Below are 17,566 nucleotides of genomic sequence, written 5' to 3' on the forward strand. Positions count from 1 at the left end.
ATACATCCATGATATAACACTACACAACAAATGAATACAATAAATACGTGGATGTAAACTGGATGACTTTTAATGAGCCTTAAATCCATAGCTCACAGTAAAATGTACTAAAATTTACATCACAGAAAATATCAAGTGCAAACATTGTGAGAGTGTCAGTAAGTGACCGAGTGTGTTGAGGGGCCTTCATTGCCAGGGACACCTTCAACAGAAACAACAGGGAAAATACAATGACGCAGGACTGTAGTCTGCAGTCTACAGTCCACTTGGACGCAAGTAAGACAAGACAGGACAGCTAGCTGAGCGAATAGACGGTATATAAAGACATAATCCTTATTTACAGTCTATAGCTGAGCCTCGTGACTGCACTGGCGCCGCCTCGAACGTGAGCTTGAACGTGCGCAGTGACGAATGACGCACTGCACGTCAGGCGGGGTCGTTTGGGGTTGCCAGGTACCACGACACACATCCTACAGTCACAGCGTGGACATTTCACAGAAACTGTGATAAACGCTTTTACGTTATGTCACTGTGAAATCGGGAGACTAACGGGAGAAATGACCAACTGGGAGCAGGGCAGGAGAAAGGGTTAAAAAAGGGAGACTCCCGCGAAAATCGGGAGTGTTGGTAGGTATTATGATTCCTGCTAACAGATGCCCATAAATCTTACACACTGGACCTTAGTTGCGCCACCCGGCCAGCAAGCTGAGCCACAACAAATAACACCTGCGTTGTGGCCTGATGAACGTGTCCAGCGTAGCCTGAATGCTAAATGCTAAAATATTTTTCGGGTCCTTCAGGTGACTCTTGTGTTCACTCGGGAACTTTTACCTTGAGTTTGTGACAGTAAACTCGGTGACTGCAGAGCGTCTGAAACTTTGAGGAGACGGTGGGCCAGCCTCTCTATAGACTGACATTTTTATTTTGGCCGGCGAGGTGAGCAAACCTAGCAGCCTCTTGCATATTTTACCATGATGTGGCTCGTGGCTGGTGCTAATTTCCAACCCTGGTGGACTGGCCATACACCGAGGATGGAGGAGCAGAGGAGTTCAACCTGCAACAGATGGAGGACTTAACAGGGATTAGGCTGCAGACTACCTTCAGACAGGTAGGTCAAACTTTTCTTCAAAAAGCGTCCACGAACTTTGGCTATGTAGCTATGTGCTCCAAAACTGCGCAGTTTGCTTTAATGTGTGTGTTTGTGGTTGCGGCTGCTGTGGAGTATAATGTTTGAACATGTCCGCACGTTGTCTGCTTCGCTTTGCCGGTTTTATTCAGCTGTGTTTGGTCTCTGCACTCTGATAATGTTTTGCTTTCGTACTCTGCCGGCCATGTTTGTTTGGTTGTCTGAGGCCTGCTGTGAGGCCGCACTGGGACATGTTGCTGTTTTGATACTCAGGCTGTAAAGGGCTGTCTGTTGAAACGGACTCTGTCATTGTTTTGGACCGTAGACTGTTTCTGTAGTGTGATAACTCAACATGTTCATTATCTACTCTTTAGAAGCCTATTGTCCCCCTTCACCTTTTAAAAATATAACTGTATCTTTTACTCAGAGTACTTTTTAAGTGGGCTACTTTTGACTTTTATCTACATACAATGTAATTCTTTCATGGTGCTTGAGTAAAATTTCTTTGAAGTAACATTATTTATTCATGTGAATAACTACCCATCATCCTTAGGGCTGCACAACATGCATAAATAAATACATTTAAAAAATGAAAGAATAATAAATAACAATTTAAAAAAAATAATTGCATATAATATGACAGATATTGTGATTTTAATAGGAGTGGCAATTTTAGTAGAGGTGGCAATTTTTGCGTTTTAATTTTCAAAACGATGATGCTGTAATTTTTGCCAGGGTCTCTACCAAACAAGCTTGTTCCCATTCTTCTGGACTATGATTTTCTTGGACGGGGCTTCTCTCTTGCAACACAGTGCATTGTTTATAATGGTATGTTGTGACTATCTTAACTTTGTTAAACATTTGTTTTCTTTTTTTAAATAGCATGCCCCACAATTTGGATATTGCACTTGGCAGTACTGCATTTTCAATTATATTTTGCTTAATTGTTCCAAGTGCTAAATTGTAGGTGACTGGATTTGCTTGAGTTTTTTGAAGACATTTCACCTCTCATTCGAGCGGCTTCTTCAGTTCAAACACAGTTCAAGTTGCTCAGATGAGGGCTGAAACGTCTCCCAGAATCTCAGGAAAGTCATTTTGCCTACAATATAGCATTTACAATTACCATGACCTGGATGACTGAGATTCTTTACCAGCAGCTCGCTTAAATGTGCAGCTCCGGTTAAGTTAGTCATCTTTGTGAAAGCAATTATTTCATAATACCAGCTCCATGTCATACATAATTACAGGAGGAACAGTAACTGCAACTTTACATTATACGTTACTCTCTACTTGATGTGAATTTGAAAATTACAGGTAGTTAGTGCAGCGGAGAGGAAATGATTGCAGAGTTCTTCCTCAGCTCAGCCAGTAAAAGATTTTTTTGAGCTCAGCGAAAGAAAGAAATGCTGACACAAAGAGGACGTCATCACTTGTGGCTCCCTCACAGTCAGACGCTCTGTAACTTTATTTTTTGCTTGCTGAGCTCTGCTTCAAAACAATAACAATAAGAAATGCAGTTACTATTTACTCATTCTGGACTAGAGGGGCGCTTTAGTTAAAGAGGGCAGCTTGAGTCACAACAGCAACTATTGTCTGCACCTCCCTGCCTGACATCTACCCGTACACACTGGCATCCACCCACACACACACACACACACACACACACACACACACACACACACACACGCTGCTTTACAAACACATGCACAGCAGTCATTGCCCATGCAGCAGGACATACATCAAGACCACCGTGTGGACATCAAAGATCAAATTACACCTCCCAGTATGAGACACATTGATAACCCCGATGTCAGTAGGAATCCAATCAAAATCTAAATTGTGCCCCACTAAAACGGCCCCCTTGATTAGTTCTCCAATAAAATCCATTTCCTGCCCTCGTGCCTATTTTAGGCAGTTTATTTCCCCTGTGGTATCAAGCAATAGGCCCTACCCAGGACTCCCATCTCTGAAGGCCGGGTGTGATGTGTGTCTGTCTGGAGTGCTTTACAGGAGCTTGATGCTTCTGTCCGCCCCCCGACCATTCCCGATGATTATACAAGCCCTACCGTTCGCTCTTCCAATATTCACCGCTGGCTCAACCTTTTGTGTCCACCCTGGGCAGAACGAAATGGGCAGTGCTTTCAGAAAATTGTGCCACTTTTTTGTACCCCTTTTTTATATTACTGTCCTGAATTGTAGAGCTATCTTGCAGAGAGAAATGGCACAAATATCCATCGCGTCTCTCTATCACAGCGCCACGATTCATTCACCTACAAAAAAAGTCTTATCTCCCGATAAGAAGTTTTATATTTCAAACAAGAGCGCAGAAGTCATGTCTGGATCTGTATTACCATTATTACACGCTGCAAGTTTTATATAAATTCAACTGTGGCACTTAAAGTGATATTTCTCTTTTTGCGCGCTTTCATATTTATTACACTTAGCTCTTTGTTATTCCTCCGGTGCCCACATTATGTGTTCCCCAGAGTCTGTATTTGTCATTGATGCTTCTCTTTATTTCTGACTCTATAAACTGCTGTTAAGTACAAATTATGTCTTGAAATTGACCTCAGAGCGCACGATTGATCGTTGAATCAACCTTTCTCTCAAAGTAAAAAGGGAGTCTTTTGCAGTGCCTTTAAAAGAAATAATTAATTGCTGTTTGCAGTGACATGCAGTGTTGATACTTGATGGTATAAGGCAGTTTTCGTTGGCTACAGCATGGAATAAACAGTATACTGAAAGTTGTCAGTGCTACCAGTTACACAGCATCAACTATACTTTTACTTAAAGAAACTCTTTCACTAAAAATGTGTTTTTCTCATGTTTATGCCCCCTGAAATTTCTGACCTGGACTGTACTGACTTGACTGTAAAGTTTATTAGAGATGTGTTTTCACATTCATCTGTGTCTGTGCACTTCCCTGTATCAGAAATCCAAACATACCCTGGCAAATCAAATTAGGGCCATTACTTATATGAAAGCCAATCGCTGTCTAATACAGGAAAATGCATATTGACGGGGGAACAGACTTTGATGCGACACTCGCAAAAACACCTGAGTCCTCTAGCACAAAGGTGTTAACAGTAGAAGTAACAAATAGTTCTTAGTTTCCTGATTAGATTAGTTTTCTGCACCTTTTGAGATTTTTTTTCTTGCAGGAAAATCATGTTTAATAAAATATTTGTGTAATTGTAAGTGTTTTGACTTTAAAACTTGCCCAGAGGCGGACTTTAAAGTAGATTTGTGTGATGTGGAGTACAGTTTTAAGAACTATTTACCAAAGTTCCTGGTTATGGCTGCACACCTTTGCTGCATCACATACCTCTCTGCTCCCCGTCTTTTTTCCAGTTAAAAAAATGCAAATTGCAATAAAAAGGAAAAAGAAATCAAATCTTTAATTAGAGCTTGTGCCTTTTTTTAATAGCTCTGGAAATAGAATTAACGTCATGGTTTAATCGGTTTAATGACTTTTTATGATTTTATGACAATTGCTTATAAACATGATTTTGAACTCATAACATGCAGAAAATGACACATTCATTCTGTTTAAAAGTCTCAGAGTCCAAAGCTGTAAAACATGGTTAGATATGCTGAATTTTCATATGCTGTGTATCTGTATTTAGTGTATTTTTTTATGCCGTGCAACCCTCAAACCAGCTATCTGGGTTTTAAGTAGTGTCAGCAGTTTGAAGGATAACATACATACAAAATACTTTTCTTCATCCAAGTTTTTTTTTTTTTTTGGATGAAGGATTTTTTTTTGCAAAGAGAAAGAATACACACTGTGTTTGTTCATGCATAGACCTTATAACATATAACACATAAACACCTGTAAAGTTACAAACAATGGGAAAGTGAAATCAATATTTTTTTTTAAAAAATCACAGGGGTTATAAAATATGTGATGAAATCAAATTTTAATACCTACATATTATTTAAATCCTGTAAATCCAGTTAACTTTCCCTTGACTGCATAAATTTTACCAAAGAGAAGACATTCACAGTTTCTGCTGAGCGACACCAGATATAGTGTCCTATTGACCCTTACCTCTTTCGAGGAAAGGCAGCAAAGGGTTAAACGCCACTAATCCTCCATCTTCTATAGAGGAGTGATTTATCATTGGACTTGACAAAAGGTGATTTGTTTACTCATAGATCCGCCCCTTTAGATATACATCCTGCTGCCTGCTCCAGATTCAATCTCTCTCCGTCTGCTGAAAGTATGTGACAACTTGACATGTTGACGTGTGGATGTAATTGTGTGTCACGCATATAAAGTTTACTAAAATGGAAATTGACCATCCAGGGATGTTTTACAGCAGAATTACCTAATTTACTGTATTGACATTATTGACCCCTTTACAGGCCGGAGAAGGGATTCTGGTGACCTCAGCCAGTAAACACATTGGAGGAGATCAATACGACAAAGTCAGAGTTCACTCGGCTCCCCCGGCCAGGTTGATTGCAGAATGAACTCCATTAAAAGTTTCCAAGGCCCGAAAGTCAAACATCATTTGGCTCAGACGTCAGAAAGCGTCTGCAGGAAAACCAAAAGACACGCCGGTGCTAATGGAGTTTGTTTTGGGGGCTTTAATTGCAGGTGCAGCGTGCCAATAACTCAAAGAGCTGTGCACAGGGAGAATTTGTTAAAGGGAGCAACTGTGTCTGAGATTAAAGTCAAAGCACTGAACTTCACTAAGCCCTGTCCAAACCGCAGATTTCTGGCCCGGTGACATCTGCGTCACCATTGACAGCTGTCCTCTTAGATCTGTGGCCGTGTCACTGCGGCAGAGCACAAAGCTCCCAGCAAGTCAGCTCCCCACAACTCAGTGTTTAAGTTGTCATCGCCGTCGTGCTCACAGAGAAGTTTTTCGGTGACACCTCTTTATGCGAGGACACCTGCCACAGTCATTACTCTAATTGTCCGTTTTGTCTCGTGAATGAAGGGCACACAGAATGAAATTAGGCACTCGAGTTGCCACCACAGTGTTGATTCGATTCAGTAGTCAGACTTGGGAGGTCTACAGTAATTGCATTCACAAATTGCGCCCCCTCCTCACACCCTGCCATCGCCTCCTGATGAAGGCGGCATTTTCTGGAGCTGTTCCCCCCTCTGCTCTGCTGCCACTCTGTGTATTCTTCCCCCCTTTTTTCCCCACCAGCCACAGCTCCACACACTCCTCATCAGTCACCACTTCCTCCCCTTCTCTGCGACTCCTCCGTCATCCCTTCATCCCTCTGTCTGCAGCCAAGACTCACTTTCCCTGCTATTTACGAAGATAAAGCCATAATGGCTCCCTTTGTGCTACTGACGGCCACTCAGCCGTGGCAGCCCCAGTCAACAGATAAATATTTCTTTTCTCCCTTTTCCTTTATCACGAGCTAGCTTCAATTAGCACGAGTTACAGTTGTTAAATGAAATTCCTCTGTGACCTTTGCCTCCTTTTGACTAATTGAACTTTGTGTGAACGGTTTGTTCTGCGCTGCCAGAGGATGTGTGTGGCGTGAGCTGGTGGGATTCAGGATGGAGGACGTGACATGTTTTGTTTGCGGACTGATAAATGGATGTATAATGCAAGTAGATAAAGGTTTGCAAAGGGGATGGGGCTGGGGCTGGGATGGGTAGGAGTACATTTGAACCCCCTCCCCTGCTTCCCCCAAGCTGTCCAAAGCTTTGACATGTGGGCCGACACTCTGTCCCTCTCTTCGTTTCCCTCCCTCTGTCTCCTTTCTCCCTCCTTCCCTCCCCCTCGTCGGGTAGATAGATATTTTTATTCCTTGGCACCTCCGTGTAGATAGGCCATTGGGCTCCTGTCTGCTGGGGCAGCTGGCTGGGGGTTGGAAAGGGATGAAGGATAAGTAGATTCAATCGGGCGTTGCAAATCAACTTTTCCACCAGCATCCTGGGAAGACCTGATAATACAGGTTTCTAATATCTGACCTGTCTGGCAGAAAAGAGAGAGTGAGAGGCAGGCGGAGGGAGGGAGAGAGAAAAGAGGAGAGCAATGGAAGCAAGAGAGAGCAATGAACACATTGATTTGATGCGGCTAATAGTTCTGCAGTTGATAAGCACACTGGCGCCAGTCACAAAAATGAAAGGCTAGCAACAGAGTGAAATAAATTGGGTCTAGCTTTTTTTCTTTTTTTTTTTTGTCTCACTCCCGTCAGAGTTTTGGACATGTATCACAGGGGTTTGGCAGACAGGGCATCAGCAAGGTTTCCTGTTTGTGTCTCTCCACCTGTCAGCCTTCATCCACTCCCCCAATCTGAATACTGTTATCAGCGCTGTTTCAAAAACTCAAACACATTCGGGGCTGCTTATGCGAGTCAAACTCAGACCTGTGAAGGAGAGAAAACAAGACAGTGGGAGCACAGCAGTGTGAAACATGCAGTATGAGCTGCTGTTGACAATAAGGCAACACAGCGCTGAATGTACTAATGTGTGAGGGACACTCCTTCAAAGTGCGGCTTAATTTACATTAATGCCACATTTTACATCCCTGATTTTTAGGATGTACTACTATACAGCTATTGTATGGTTTTGTGAAATAAGGTTCAGTAAGATACTGAGCTTGTGAAATGATGTTCAAATATCATTTCAAAGGTTGTATGATTTGATATTTGAGATATGAAGTAATTTATTTGAGAATTCATGTTGAGAATATGAAATACATTCATTTTTAAGAAAGACTCTCATTATTTCCAGAGGGCTTCTAATATTTCAGAAACTGAGTCATTATTTTGCAAAATTGTTCTTATTTTCAGAGCCATTATTTTTGAAAAGGTTTCTCATTATTTTGAGTTTCTCATTATTTTACGAAAAGTCATTTTTGAGAAAGTTTCTCAATATTCTGAGATTTTTTTATTTTAAGATAATTCATTAATTTGATTTAGTTTATAATTATTTTGAGAAAATTTCTCATGTTATCAAGTCATTATTATTATTACTTTGAGAACTAATTTCTTTATTTCAGGGTATTAAGTCAATATCTGAAGTTTCTCATTTTTAAAAAAAAATGTTTGTCATTATTTGAGATACATAAATTATTTTATTGTGATAAGTAATAAGTAGTAATAAGTTATTCTTTTGAGATAAGCAAGTCAGTATTTTGAGAATTCCTCTTTGTTCCCAGAAATTTTCTTATTATTTTTCATAAAGTTACAAAGTTACTAAGTTACAAAGATACAAAGTTTTATTTTGAAATTATTCACTTTTTTTTGAGAATGCTTCTGATGAATTTGAAAAACTAGGTTATTATTTTGAGATAAATGCCTCATAATTAACTAACTCAATACCTTGAGAAATTCACTCATTATTTAAGAAAGTTTAAAATGACTTGCAGGATTTATTTTTTTTATTTTTTATTTATTTATTTTTTTTATTATTTTATTTATTTATTTATTTATTTTGTGTACATCCCTGCTGTAAACCTAGTCAAAAAAATTCAAGTTATGTAAATGGTCAAAATTTTATTGACACAAATTTTGGCTTATACATTTTTAACATGTTAAAAGGAATATTTTGTAACTTTATGTTCACAGCTGATAAGTTGTGACCAAACAGACCTGCTTCTCTCTGAGGTGTTTGAGTAAAAACCTGCACGGATCAACCCTGCTGAGACAGACAGGGCCGAGCCTGCTGTGTCTGTCCAGCCTGCGCTCTTTGTGACAGTGCACACACTGCCACTCTGACCTTTCCTGATGCTACCAGGTACGATGGAGCCAATACTGGCGCTAACGAGACAGTGACATAGCTTGACAGCCAAGTGTGCCGCGCAATTATTCCACCGAAGAAAACCGCTTGTCGGCTCGCGTGCGCGTAGGTGAGGCGTGCGCGTGTTTTTTTACAGCCAGGGAGAAAGACTCAGAGTGCATGCTTGTGTCACCAGCTCCTGCAGGTCCCTGTGTAGTCAGTCAACAAAGCTGCATTGTTCTTATTAATGATTGATGTGTCCAAATCTCGGTAGAACTGCCCTGTCAGATCCCACACAGGTGAGTTTCATCAGCATGAACTCGGTCACCTAGAATGCCTCCTGTTCGGGAAGGGGGTTCGCGCCGATCTCAGAATAGCCTGGCCTTGCCTCCTCCCAGGATCGCCTGACGTGACCCATTTATTGACATTGTTGTCAGCTATGCTGGTTGAGTCTTTAGGCCATAAGCAATTTACTTTTTCCCCTCCACTTTATTGAAAAAAAAATCCCCAACCTTGAGCAGAGTGATATGTGGGCTCACTGTATCCACACCTACGCTCAGATTTAGTAGGATGTGAATGGTTATGTCACATGTCAGTATCACTACACACAGAACGATGCAGGTCATCAGAATTCATGTTTTGTTGTGCCTTGCTTGCCATTTACAATTTTTTGTCGGAGGATTATCTCCTAAATAGACGATTAGATTCATCTTCATCTGATTAACAGCAGTTAATTAGCTGGATAAGCTACTGAAGCGCGGCACCGGTGTTGTTCTTCTGGAACATTTCAGATGAGGTGACTTTGAGAATAGTGTCAGTAAATCAATTAAGTCCTCAGTCAATAAATTAAACTGGCAGAAGATAATAAGAAGTACTGTATATATACAGTAGTAGCACCACCTACTCTTGAATTTGACTTTGACAAATTGATTGAATGATTAAATCCATACCTTTTAAACAGATGACAGAATACATACGAGGCCGTATTGTTTATTTGTATTGTTTGTTTCTAAGTTGCCTTTCACTCGATACATTCAAGGTTATTAACGACAGCAATGGATAATTTGTGGTATACATTACTCAACTCAATGTGATTACTGTGAAAGTTACTTGACATGCTGTAAGCAGGATGTCCTTTGTACAGTATCTTGTATCCATAAATTTGATAAGAGAAGAAAACAAAGTATTTTTCACAAATCCCTACAAAGAACGGATGTTCGGATGACAAATCCAAAACACAGATACATTTGACACAAGGCGCGCTTTCTGATCCGTCATGTCATTGCTCCATCAAATTTCACACTGGCTACAAGTTGCGCATAGTTATTACATCAAAGCAAGTGCATAGAGTATTAAAATAATCCAAGTGGGGGAGAGGCGGGCATCAAACATGGAGGAAACTGCAACAGGGAAGTGGGGTCAGGACCTCGTGCTGCTGCCTGGATAATAAAAGAAGGATTTGTGCTCAGAACAAAGGGAGAGAGGTGGAGGACTTGGAAGTGACTGCGACTGAACAACATCCAGCAGTCAGTCAAGCTGCAATGACTAAAATACAATATGTGGCAACACATGATTTTAGGAAAACAACAGTGTTAAATTCTTTATTTTTAACAATACATCTCACAGCACAATTTTGGGGCCCTCGCGAGCGCGGTCGCCACCCATCACCGCCTGCTAAGTGTTGAAAATTATTGTTATCAGTTTGAAGGAATTAAAATCAAATGCAAAATGATCTATTCACTGAAGCCCGTCTCGTCTACTTTGATCTGTATCTCTTTGTGAATTAAGGATAACAATTTTGCTTCACATCAAGCACTTCAATCAGATAGTTAGACACTCTTTGGTGGGAATATGTGCCAACTTCCAAGGGCATAAATCAAAGGAATAAGAGGGAGTTGCTATTCCTTTGTTGCAAAGGCCACTTGGCTCAGATACATCAGTGGCTGAGCTTACTGCAATGCCTCGGAGGACTCGGTGCTCGGCGTTGTTATTGATCTGTCTGTGTAAAGTTTCTGCAGAGTGATTCCGCGTCTAAAGCAGCTATGCATTTTTAAAGGCACGCCGGGTTGCAGACTGGACACGTAACATTTATCTATACCTTAAACCCTAATTATAGCAATTCCACTATTGACAAATTGTCGTTCTGTGAGCTCACCTTGCTCAGTGGCGCGCTCAGACGTCCATTTCTTGATGCTCTTAATTTGTAGTCATGTGTTTGTGATTGATGGAAATTTCAGCCTGTGGATTGGGAGAGTGTTGCAGGACTGATGGGAAGCAGCGGTCACTCTGCGAATTGTTATTTCAAATAGAGCACGCCATGCTCTTAACGTTCCTCCCTCTCCTCTCTCTATAAGGGCGGTATATTCTTAACAGTGATCCATTGTGGTGCCTATGACAAGAAAATAATGTATTTCTACCAGAGTCTATCAGAGAAATGACTTTGGAGGTAGAGGGAAGAGGAGTTAGATCAATATGTTTCAGGCAGCTGTGAGTGTTTTTGAAACTGAATTTCCACCTTCCTTTGAGTTGTTTTGACCTTGATCTCCAAGAAGATATGTCTCTGCTGCTCCCCAGCTTTCACCACTCCGTGATTATCCTGTACACCATGAAAGATAACCTGCGCAGTGAGCTCCACTTTTCCCCGGCCCCCCTCGCGGATGCCCTCGCCATTATCTTGCCAATCCGAAAACAGAACAAAAGATGTCACAGCGCGGCCATAGCACACCTTCATCCCTCGCACACCCCTCATTATTATTATTCCCTTGCTGTCTAACTGTTCTCGGTGATAATTGAATTTAAATGAAGAAAAGGCAAAGGAGAATGTTCTTTTTGTGCTACGTTAACATGCTGTCATTAAAAGTGCCGGTTGTTTTAATGGGCCAGGTCTTAAACGATCAAGACTGTAGAGAAACTGGGGAGAGAGGTGGAAAATAGCAAAGACAACGAGAGAGAGATTAGAAAATTGGATTATAATTAGTTTACTGCAAATTGCTCAGGTTCTGAAGCACTTTATGGCTCGTGGGGATCTTCAAATCTTCCTGTTTGTGCACGGCTCAGGCCCCCATATGTGCATATTCTGTTTTCAGATTAGTTTACAATGACACGCGGGGCCACTACTCGGACCAAAGGAAATGGGCATGAATGCATGATGGGATTTCTGCCAAAATAAACATCCAGCCTTGTCCCCCCAGATGATTGCTCAAAGAGAGGTGCTCGTTGAGGCGTCAGCCCGACAGAAACACATGTTGTGACAGCTCACACGGAGCGATTCGATGCATGCAAAAATCAAATGATATGCCACAGCCAGGGAGCCCTCCCAATGAAAACAAAATCAGGGCATTAGCATGTTTCAGCTGTGCCTCAATCAAGGTTGTCTGTGGTCTCTGGTTTTCATGTCCCTCAGTGGGATTGGAGACAGACAGAGCAACAAAGCAACACCCGTGTGGATATTAAATGGCTTTTTTGAAAGAATTCTCTCCCCGTGCTACAGTATGCGCTCCTTTCAACCTGACTGGTTAGCCAAGCAAAAGGAAACATCTACAGTTCCATATGGTCATGCTGTGCTAAGATACAGGAAAGAGCATTAGTCTGACATGGACTTTGATCGATGCATGTCTCATATTGGCCTCAAGGCTGATGGGCATTGGAATTTAGAGGGTACATCTAGTTTTTCAATTTCAGGAAAATCCGAACAACCAAGATGTACATGCAATAAAAATGTGCACTCGTGATGTAGCTAAGATTGAGCCAAGAAGCGCACAAAAAGGTTGAATTGATTTTTTTAAGACACCTGGAGAGTAAGTTCATACATACCGAATGTTGACATTTTCAGTTTTGTGTGGGCATCATTTCTGGGGACAAATTGGGCAAGTTATACGAGTAATATCAACAGTATCAGCTGTGTCTAGTGGGGTAGTGATGGCAGCTGGAACCCAAAATACATTACATTTTCATTATGACCAGAGCAATGCGGCACATAGTAAGGTGCACTCTTGGTGCACCCCATTTATTCTGAATGAAGAGGTGGCTGCTGCAGTTCAATGACCTCTTATCTGATGGTGTGCCGCTGTCATTGAAGCCATCAGAGTGAAAGGATTAAGCCTGGCTTATATCGATATAAGTCCTGAATGGAGCTAAACACACACACATACACATGCACTTCAGACAAACACACACACACACACACACACACACACACACACACATGCAATATAGCATGTCCTTCTGAAAAACATTAGAAAGGCATATTAGGTCAGAGCTTCTGGGTAGGAAGATATGTTTTCATCTTGCAAGCAGATGAGGAAAAAAGGCAAGTCAATAGAATTCTCTCAAGTAGATATTAAACAAATCAGCCTCGGCCACCGGTCCATCCCTGGATGTCAATAGTACAATGACATCACATTAAATGTGCACCACAGAGCATTTACATCATATGTTGGGAAAGAATTGAGGCGGCGGCTGCCTCGCCGCACTGATGGAGAGGTTAGAGGACTGCTAGTACGCATTGATCACTATTTGCAAGGATGCAAATAACTATTATCCTTCTACAAGTGTGGACACGCATACACATACGGTAGATGTGATGTGTATCGAAGCATCTTCACAGTTGTTTAAGAGACAAAGCGACTGCTCTGTCAATAAACATGTTGCCATGTTTGGACTCTATCGGTTTTTCTTTAGAATACTTGACCTAAATGTCCTTCTTTTGCTTTATTTCCTGTAAACATGAAAATTTGCTTACATCGGGCTTCCTATGAACCTTGTGGGGATTTGTTGCAGCAATCAAGACTTGGTCCATCTGACAATTAGATCTGATGACCTTCAGACTGCGTGCTTCTCAAGCACAATGTAGCCCCTATGCATCACTCCAGCAGCATATCAAACATTTATGTGCCCTGAAATCCTGAAGCTGTTTGAAAGCGGTTACTCAACTGATGATCGGTTTTAATATTCAGTTCAAAACCTGCTTTAATGTTTCACCATTGTCACCTTGTGGCCTGATAACACAAACAGTCCAATGATTAAAACCATATACTGTAATGCCATCTGAAGTAACAGCGATGCCTCTGTGTTGATCTGTTCTGTTTCAGCATGCGTGGTCATAGTTGCGTGAAGACCTGCCTTTGAACCTACCTGCTTTAATGTTCGCTAATGCAGAGTTTCATCAGATAGGACCAAATTACTTCTCTGACATGCATAATGTATTGTTATGTCTTGACACATCTAGCTCAAGATCAAGCAAAATGTAAGAAAAAGGGTCAGCCCTTCCTGCTGATTTCCCACTAACTGTAACCTATTGTGTTCCTATTCGTAAGGCTTCAGTATTTGCGATAGTTAAGTAATTTAAGGGCTTAAAATATTACAATAGGGGTAATCATGCAGCGTTTTGATTTTTAACTTTTACCACCTCCTCTTCACTGGTACTTTATCCTGATTTGCATACATAGGGTAAAAAGTGTGTTCCAGTTAGGGCTGAATGATATGGAGAAAAATCAAATATCACAATATTTTTGTCGAGATACCTCAGTATCGATACTGCAGTGATAATGTGGGGTTGACTGTTGGTGCTTTCATAAAATCTTAACACAATGAGATTTTTGATAAGCAATCATTTGTGATGTTGTTAAGAATGACTAAGGGAAGGTAATTTTTCAAAAAAGTTTCAGGATGTGAGAAAGCCTGAAGTCCACCGGTGTGTCTGTGGATAAACTGATGTGGCCTTCCTCAGGGCAAACGGAATCGCAGTGGTCTTTGTTAACTATAAATCCTATCACAAGGAATTTTTCTCTTCTGCTTTGTTGTGAAGTCAGTTTGTTATATCAATTCAGGCTGACATGGCTTGCTCAAACTTTCAAATGCTCATAAATTTGCAATTCTTCTGTTGGCTAAATCACAGATAGTGAGGTTAGCTCGAAATGCAAAAGTCTGTCAGTGAGCAAGTGATGAAGTTACACCATTGGTCAGTGTTGATCCAACATGGTGTTTCCCTGTTGGCTGTTGTTCTTTTGAATAGGCACGAACAGTCCTGAATTACGCCTTCGGGAGGCTTTTGTTTACAGCTGTTTGACTACTGTTTATTCATTCCAAATCTTTCACACACTACAATTATGGCCAATGGCTGTTCAGCCTCCAAAAGTCATGTGGGGACTGACATGGACCTCTCCAGAAATGTAACCGTGTCGCGATAATGCAGAGTATTAGGCCTACTTGATCATTTTCGGGGCTTTTTCCCTTTATTGACAGGACAGTTTTAAATAGACAGGAAAGATGGGAGAGAGAAGGGGGGATGACATGCAGCAAAGGGCCACGGGCCAGACTCAAACCCCGGCTGCTGCAGAGGCCTCAGCCATATGGGACGCACACTCTACCTGGTGAGCTAGAGGTCACCCCAGGTCTACTTTTTAATGTCTATTTTTGTAAACTGAACACCATTTCCTTGTGTGGAAACAAAACTTTTGTTTATTTTTATGTCAGACATAAGAAACAAATTGCGATGACAGTAAAGCCCCCACAAAACAGTATTTTAATGTTTTTTTAAAATATGTATTTTCATAATTTTTGGGGGGCTGGACTGCAGCAAAGTCCGTGACTTCCTGTTTCAAATGGTTTCATATGCGATTCAGCCATACACTACTTTTCGACCTATTTTTGTTGCAGTGCATTGTGGATCATGTTGCCTGTAGATTTGTGTGAAGTTGTGTAACTCAAATCAGGGTTGCTCATCAGCTCGCCAGTTCAACATTCCTCATTTAACTAATACCAGTCTCAACAAGAGACATATTGACTAAGACAGAACCTCATGGTGTCATAACTAATAACTCAGTGTCTTGATTTACCATCCATAATTCACTCCAGCAAGGCACTTACTGTCTTGGAATAAGTTGGAATATTTAAGCAAACAGATATACGCCTTGTGGCATTTAAATAAGTAATACATCTCCCTCCCAAGTGTTCTCAATTCTGAAAAAACGACTGCAATCCAGTATACAAGTTTGATGCACCGCTCACCAGAATGAGCGTTTTATTTTTCATGCTTTTGCCATCCATTAGCCGTGTTTTTAAACCAGGTTGACACACTTTGAAATACAGTTATTCAGAATGTTGGGAGTCAAATTGAACATTCATTTGCCATGCCGAGATACAGTACGCAACGATGCATATGGATGCAGTGCATCACTGGGTTTGAGTTTCTCTCTCTGCAGAGCAAGTCGGTTCATGGTTAGATGCTGGAAGCATGCAGTTGTGACAACTACTTAGAAAAAGCATATGATAGCATCACTCATGTGTGAAAAGCCTCGCTGCATATCGTGCTTTCTCTGAGAATGCTGTTTCTGAACCATTTACATCGTGGTATAAATTGTTCCATCAGTGTTTAATTCTTACATTTTTAGTCCTCTGACTTTAGCGTAATCATCCATAATCTTAAAGGGATGTTTGCCGATTTTCACCCAGCCTCGTATCGAAACAATGTGAGTAGTATGTGTATGTGTACTTTGGCGAAACTCCTTCAGGTGACATCATTTACATCATTTGAAGGACTTTTGGTGGCTCTCGGGCTGTTGCTCGAACTACTAGCTGTAGTTTCACATTTTTGTGTTGCCCACCACCCGTGCTGCTAAAAGTGCAGACAAAGAGTATGCATCTGAGAGTTACCTAAAATACTAGATCACTGTCTACCATTGTTTCACTCGGACTGGTCCATGTGCAACAACCAGTGGGAGCATCCGATAGGGTGCATGCATTCTGGTAGCTGTAGGTTTCCTACCTCTAGAGCAAAAATATCCTTTTTCCTCTATTTTCTGTGGTCACGTAGCACCAATTTGAAAAGTATGTGCGTTTTTCTGCTGCATAGACGGCCTAGTTTTATGTGAAAGCCTCCTTTATATCAGTGAAATACTTCTTTAAGCAGCGATATTATAGATATGACTCCACAACATGTTCCATTTCACAGACTTCGGCCTAAAAAGGTGCTTAAAGGCAAGGGGCTGGCTGGGTGGGGGCCTCCACCTCCTCGAAGCTCTTAAGTCACACTCCTGCTCCGACCCGCGAGTTACTCACTGAGCTAGCTCCTGCCTCACTTTTTCAAATGCTAATGACGAGCTGCGCTGAAAGCCCCAAATTGGGCCATGCAATTCAGCCTGTGGTGTTTGGTGAGGCCCTGCTCATGTTGGAGACCGTGGTCTTTTCCCCTGCCCCCCCTCCTGGTCTTTTGTGTGCTGCGGTAATAGGCACAGATGTTCCTCTTGCCTCACACAGGGCCACTTTCCCCTAATCGCCACCTTGTATGCGGACGGCTTTCACCTGCCCCAGCAGCTCTCTCCTTTTTTCTCGCTCTCTCTCTCCAATTCTCTTCCACTCAGCCCCTCCCTTTCTACCCTCAGTCTGTGTTTTATTTTCTTTCCCTCACTCCCCAGACCACTGTAGGAAGGCCTTCCTCGATGCCCCCCAAAATTTCAGACGCTACTTCTTGGGGCGTCTGATTGTTTAAACATCAAATTGTGGTGATGGAGAGGCAAGAACGGGGATGGATGGAGGGTGTAAAAAGAGGTTATTTTTTTGTGATTTGGGAACGGGTTAAAAAAGGAGATGGGCGAGCCTCTCCTCGCTCCAGCTGGAGAGAATTTGGAACATAATACCCTTGTAGCAGCTCAGCCAAACCTCAGTGCTGATGGTGCATTTAGGCTGCCTCCCTCTATTGGGCCAGTGGATTGAGGTGCAAGGAGGGAGTTTGGGGGGTGTAGCCA

The 17,566-nt window shown here is 41.7% G+C and overlaps 1 long non-coding RNA gene across 1 annotated transcript in view; it reads left to right on the top strand.

Moving 5' to 3' along the window:
* The first annotated feature begins 507 nt into the window (after positions 1-507).
* The window catches only part of LOC148187448 (uncharacterized), a 199,876-nt gene continuing 182,817 nt past the window's right edge, over positions 508-17,566 (top strand). The window contains exon 1 of the long non-coding RNA XR_015778798.1: positions 508-1,108. This is a non-coding gene — a long non-coding RNA (uncharacterized LOC148187448). The remainder of the gene's footprint in view (positions 1,109-17,566) is intronic.

The sequence above is a fragment of the Plectropomus leopardus genome, chromosome 14, assembly GCF_026936395.1.
Source record: "Plectropomus leopardus strain MGB_pleo_1.0 chromosome 14, ASM2693639v1, whole genome shotgun sequence".
Classification (NCBI taxonomy): domain Eukaryota; kingdom Metazoa; phylum Chordata; class Actinopteri; order Perciformes; family Serranidae; genus Plectropomus; species Plectropomus leopardus.